This window comes from Delphinus delphis, chromosome 4 (assembly GCF_949987515.2).
Source record: "Delphinus delphis chromosome 4, mDelDel1.2, whole genome shotgun sequence".
Classification (NCBI taxonomy): Eukaryota; Metazoa; Chordata; class Mammalia; order Artiodactyla; family Delphinidae; genus Delphinus; species Delphinus delphis.
This window is the reverse complement of record NC_082686.1, coordinates 102196489-102203602: the sequence shown is the minus strand read 5'-3', so window position 1 is coordinate 102203602 and position 7114 is coordinate 102196489.

Below are 7114 nucleotides of genomic sequence, written 5' to 3'. Positions count from 1 at the left end.
GTCCGGAGCCTGTGCTCTGCAATGGAAGAGGCCACAAGAGTGAGAGGCCCGCGTACCGCAAAAAAAAAAAAAAAAAAAAAAAGATTGAATGATTTGAGATGCAAATGTTCCCCCAGAAGGAGACTTTGGGAAGAAAAACATAATGATGAGTTTATTCCCTGATGAGTTTATTCTACTCCTATCTAAGCCACTTCTAGGACGTTCCTACTCACTTGTCTCCACACAGATTCAGATACATTTTACATCTTAAACCTCTATAAGAAGAGCCCCACTTGTCTCGCTCTGTATTTTTCTGAAATATTGTCTAGTTAAGTTAGGAATTAAAATTATTAGGCAAATATAACTGCTTCCTGTATTATTATTTAAAAGAAGTAAAAATTTATAATTTGTGTGACGTTGTAACATTTAAAGTTTAATAAGTTTTATATAAAGCATTTTGAGGCAGTATCAAATAAGAATAGGAGTTCCTTTCCTTTGACAGTATAAAAAGTTAATCTGTATAAGAAGCAAGTTTCAAAATCATTGGCGACTTGCTCTGATAAGTTATCTTTCACAATTCACCACATTTCTCATTTAATAGGTACTTAATAGGCAGAAATAGATAGCTATGATAAGCGGATCACTTTATTTTTTCTGGCCACTTGTTTCAAACATGCTTTATCGCATGCTAATTTTCCACCCTATGGGATCTTGGGTAGATCCCATATCAGTCTGTTTACTTCCAGACATTAGAAATAATTAAGAATACAAACAAACATAAATAAATCAAAATATTTGTTTTCAGGGATTCAAATTTGGCACAAGTCTACATCAAAGCTTTGCTGTCACAATCAATCTTCTCCTTGAACCTTCAGCTCAAGCCTGATCTGCTTTTCCAGGGCAGTAGGGAAGAATGCTGTAGTCTCTTCTGGACCTTCCATGTTCTGTTTAACTCCACTTGTTAGCCCCTCACTCTCAGCTTCCGGCTCATGTAGAGATGGACTGGTAAAGCAGAATGAGAAGAATATGGGCAAATATTTCCTTCCTTAGCTGACACCTGTGGTTCAATATTAGCTGGTGAGAAATAGGTGTTCTAGTGCTTGCTCTTTTGTGTGGAATTATTGGTGCATCTTTTCAAAACTGTGAAAAGCCTTCTGAATTTCACCGTCCCCTGTTGTGGTGATACATTCTCTGGCTGACTTTATATGAATCAACTCACAGCTATTAAACTGTAGTGGAACCCCATACAGATTCTTTCTTCTGGAACCCCTTTTACCCTAGTAGGTGTTTCTCTTGGGCAGTAGCCTTTCAAAACATGTCAGTTCCTGCTACCTTTGTGGTATCTACCTGGCCTTAGGGAACTGAAGTATACTCACCCACCAACCACAGGAGTGCAGCTTGTTCCCATTATTGTCCTTTTTTTTTTTTTTTTTTTTTTTTGCATGCTGTTAAATGAAGCCTCTTGTCTTCAGACTATTTCAGATGAAAATCATTTCAGGTAGCTGTGCCCTACCTCCAACCTCTATATAACGGTTCTCCCAGGAATGCTTTTGACTTTTGTCTTGTTACCCACCCTGCACAGACTGAAGAGTTTAAGCATCTCAGTCTGCATGTTTTCAGGTAGCAAACTATGAGTTTCCCTCCAAGCAAGCATCCACAACCTCTGGAAGTGTTCTCTCAGTGCCGCCTTCACTTGCCTTGAGGTGGGATGGGCTAGGGGGCATCCCCATCCTCTCCAACATGGGGATGAAGAGTATTTTATACTCAGTATTCTATACTCCTAGCAATTTCTTTATAACAGCTCCCCACACCCCAGTTAATAAATCCTTACCATGCTTGATGTACACTGGAGACTAGTATTAGTTACTAAACCTGACTGCCTCATTCTTAGTTAGTCCCACATTTATGTTTCTACGTTTGCTATTTGGAATTGTGTGCATTTGTACCTCATTCACTTCAGCTTTGAAGCTTTGATGAAACTCTAATAAAGTCCCAATTGACATGTTTTTATATATCTAATATTCTAGTGCATATTTAGAACATATATTTCCTTAAGTCTATAAACTACCTCTATGATTTTATAGACCAGTTCAGTCTAATAGGAATATAGTGCAAGCCACAAATGTTATTTAAAGTTTTCTAGTTCAACTATTAAAACATTAAAAAGAAACATGAAATTAATCTAATAATACATAATATTTAACCCTGCATATTCAACATATAATCATTTCAACATGTGGTCAGTATAAAAATATTAATGAGATATTTTATGTACTTTTAAAATTTTCAAGTATTTAAATTCTGGTGGGTATCTTACACTTACAGCACCCTCATTTCTAAGTAGCTGTATTTCAAGTGCACAATAGCCACAGGCCCTAATGGCTACCATATTGTACAGTGCAGACAGAGTCAACTAACTTCTTAGAGGAAGATCTAGGTTGTATTCATCTCTTTATGCATTTGGCACAGGTAGGGAAATTGTTAAATATAAGATGAATAAATATGTGAATTAATTTATGAGCACCTATAAGAAAAGTTAAAATATGTTATTGTGAAGAAAGTTATAAGAAACTTTCATCCAGGAGTCCCAGGGTTTCATTAATATCATGCAAGAGAAATATCTGACTATTGACTCATTGAAATAATTAAAAGCTAAAAGTAAGAGGAGAGAATAGCATTGAATTAGGAATTATTGAATAAAGTACTAAGGAGTTTTCAGTTCCTTAAAATATGATTTAGAATTGGGACTGAGCCACTTAAAAATAAGTTATTTTTAAAGAAAAAGCAAACCAAGTAGAATATCCCAGTGGTTCCTTCAATATAGTATAGTTAAGCATGTTAGTGGTGATCCTGGACCTTCCCACACTGAGGCCATTGATGTACCATCCTTCCCCTGTTGTCAGCTCATGCTAACTCTAGGTCAGGTTACTAAGAGGAAAAGTCCAATATTTTAATTTAGTCATTTGGTCCACAAACAACAATAAGAAGCACACAGTCATTTCTATTGAAAGTGTTTTTGGTAAGAAGAAGATGGTACAATTTGCTCTTTCTCACATTTGCTTTCTCACAACTGTTTCAGGATAAGCCTTCCACTGCTTATATATTCTGTTTCAGGATAAGCCTTCCACTGCTTATATATTCTATTTCTGTTTCACCTAGTAGAATCTCTGAGTTACACATAAATATAGTTAAGTTTTACTGCCAAGCAAGCCTACCCACAGAGAATATTGACATTTATATTCTTTTGAATCTGCAGGGGGCTATAAATGTTTTTACTACATTCCAGTGAAACGTGAAGGTATCCTATTGATATCAATCAGATAATTTTTAAGAACAGTAGTAAATTATAACTACAATGAGTATAAGGACTATTTTGAGACAGTCTATTTTCTTTTGTTTTATCCAGAATAAAAAAACATATATTTGTACAGAGAACATGAGATTTGGCGACTGGTATTCCTAAGTTCAAATCCTAGCTGAACTTGTATCGCCTTTGGCAAACTACTTAAGGGTTCTAACGTCCATTGTGAAAAGTTGTCGTGAAAATTAAAAATAAAACAGCAAGTGTTCATTAGCAGATAGGAACTACTCAATAATTGGCCACTTAGCTACTTAAATAGAGATTAGCTCTCATTTGAAGTAAGGTGTGATTGGGAAGTTTCCGTGTTGGTGTTGGCATTTGAGCTGGTCTTTAGAGAATATGTATAACTGTGACAGACTGAACAGGGGAGGAGGAAAAAACAGAGAAATGTAGCTATGAAAAATGTTTTTACTGAAATTGTATGACTGCCAGTTTTAAAAACTTAAAAATTCAACTGAACCTGTTTTTTCTCCTCCTGGTCGTTATCGCTCTTAACCCCTTCATTAGTGATTTGTCAGTACAAATCTTAAACCACTTATAAACAAAGCCAACAACTTTTACTCTGTTATTTTTTGTCTGGAAGATTGCCTTTGAGATTACAATTGGAGATGTTAAAGCATTTTTTGTTTGTTTGTTTATATTTCCTTGATAAGGTCCTAATGATGTTACCCTAATATTTTTTCTATCCTTTACTACACATTTACTTTCTAGACATTCAAGCAGTGCATCCTGAGATGAATAAATTGTTGATGTTTACAAATATATATATATAAAATAATTATCAAGTAAGCATTAAAATTGGAATAAAGACTTAGAGGAAAAGGCAAGCATATTTCTCCTAAATTAGTGGTATAAACTACTGTAATTCTAGGTTTGAACACAAACTGATTCTAAATATATGGATTGTAAAGTGAAGGGAATAATTTTTAAGATGTGATTTCATTTTCAGAAGTTGGATTGTATTGTTGGACTATATCCAGAATTTGTAACGTTTCAGCTCAATTCTGTCTGCTTTTAGAAGGTCATGTGGTTATAAAATGTAGGATGTAAGGTTTCAGTTATACTTTTCTAAGGTAGTCAAATCATTGGTTTAATCAAGGGTATTATGAACAATAATTATTTGTTTCCCTGAATACTTATATAGCATTTTGGTATACTATTAAAGAATCATATGCCATATTTTTAGAACTGCATTGTAGTTCATGAATTTTGTCTTATAAATTTAGATTTGAATCCCACTAGAAAAAAAATGAGACTAAAAATGTAATCTTTAAAGTTCTAGCCTACTTCACTGTTTTATCATATATTTTTATACAAGGTAAAGAAAATAGAATGTTTGGAATTAGAATATTAAACTCAGTGGAGAGTACAAAATGATGAAAGATTTTCATATTTCCATGGAAAATTGCATATGATCCCATTATCTCCTATAACCCCTCCCTCATAAAGCAGTCATTCAGTAGATGCATTTTATAGTTCTGTAAAAAAATTTTTAGTTTATAAGTTGCTCTGATGTAGGAAGCAATCCTAAAGCCCTAGGCTAGAGCAGGATTAAGGTTCTTGAGAATGAAACAGCTATGTAATATTTTTGGCATCTGGGCAACTTCCAGACATTACAGTTGTATTAGGTCAAAAAATCGAGTGATTTTCTTTTTAAATTTTAGTACTTCGCAGATATACTGGAAAAAAAAAAAAAAACCCTCCGAACACCAAATGGAACTTATATAATGAAGAATGGTGCTTATTTCTTTTTTCCAGCCAGGGGCTAAGCCACCAGTGTCGTAAGACACTGACGCTGGTTTTTTTCTGGCTATAGAATCTAAAAAGACAACTTCTGAAGGGCTATATTCTTTCATTTCTTTTTCCTAAGTTTCATGATTTGTTAGAATAATTGCAATGCATTTTTAGGCTGCTTGATTTGGAATTAAGGACAGAGGCAAATCTCAGCTCTCAAATGTTTTAAGTTAATTTTGAGTATGACCTTAGCACTTCCATATGCATCAGTATTCTTCATACAGTATTCATGTTAGGAAGCTGCTAGAAGGAAAAAGGAAAATAAAGCCCCATATCCAAAACCTTATCATTCCTTTTCTTCAGGTCTCATTATCTATTTCATATCAACCAAAGAAAGAAACTGCAGGTTTTCTTCTGTTTCAAATGTCTCTTTATCTGACCATGCCTGGCATGTGAATTCTCTTGAAGAACACACCTTACTCTATGCAAAACCTTCCAATAATTCCTCTTTGTTTAATTGACCATGTTTAAGCTCTTCAGCTTGGCATGGAAGCCTTTCTTCAGTTTATGTAACAGCTATACCTTCATCATTTCATGCATTCTCCTCAAATACATTCTGTGCTTTCCACTGAATCTGTTTCCATGTTCCATGCTTCCCCCTTTAAAAAATTCATTTTATTTAAAAATATATACATCAATAAACATTCAGATTATAAAGTACAAGAGTAAATTGCAAATACATTCAAAATCATTACCATCAAATGACATTGTTAACATTAGCCGAACATTGCCTCAAACATTTTTCTAAGCATATTTAGAGAGTGTTAGCTGGCCATATGGGCAAGCAGAAAAAGCAAGTCACCTGTTCAGTGGGAAATATAGTCACAGCTCTCCAGAAATTTTCCATTTTACTGGATGCTATAGTTAATGAAACAATGTCTACCGTAACTTTGATCTATGAAAATTATATATAGTTACATGGTTATTCAGGCTTAATGAAGATACATAAGCATTCTTACACATGAAAGATCTCAAGAAAGAGTCTTCCTGGCACCTGAATTAAAAGAACACCTACCATGAAATCAATTGTAAAATGTAATAATTGTTTTATTTGCCTTAACCGGAAATGTTAAGAACTATTATTTCTTCTACTAAGGAAACATTAATCTGAAGTTCATAAATTCCTGAAAAAATTTTTTTCTGTTAAATTCTAATACATGGTCACATACTTACATGTAATACAGCCATACTTCTCAAAATTAGAGAAGGTAAACAATGGCTTGGAGAAATCTGTGAAATTATAGTTTCTCAATGGTTCGAAAACTAGAAAAACTATTTGCACAAGAATAATACATTTAGTTTTACTGAAATTTAAGAGCTTTATTTACTTACAGCTTGGCTGGATTTCATCAAGTTGTTTTTTTGGTCCATGTTGTTGCTTCTTTTGTTTTATTTTGTTCTGTGTTATGCCAGAAGAGCTCAGCAGATTTATATTACTGAGTTCTTTAATGGTGAGAATATTTATCTTTTGCTTTTACTGGTTAATAGCAGTGTGGATGGGTATCATATTCTGAGGCCAACTTTTCATTACTTCAGAACTTTTAGGAAATTCTACAAATATCTACAGACTTTTACTTTTCTAATGATGGATAAGGCCCCAAAGTCTCCTGCATTCCTCCCCCAATCTCCCCAACCACTACTTGTAGTCGCCTATTTAGTTCTTTAAATAACCTGATATTCTCTATCAATCTGAATATTCAGATTTTCTTTCAATTCAGGGATTTTTTCCTGCTATTTGTCTTTGAAAATGTTTAGTTCTATTTTCTGTTCTCTACTTCATGGAGGCCAATTAGTTTTACCAATTATCATCTTTTCTAATTTTTTCACTCTGTGTTTTATTGTTATTATTTCAAGATTTTTTTCTAAGTTAATAGTTGACTTTTCAGCCATAGCTATTCTCCTACTTGTAGTTTCCAATTTATTTTATTGTGAAACACAGACTTTTAGTTTCTGGTCTGGCATGTCAGGAACTTGGAAGTT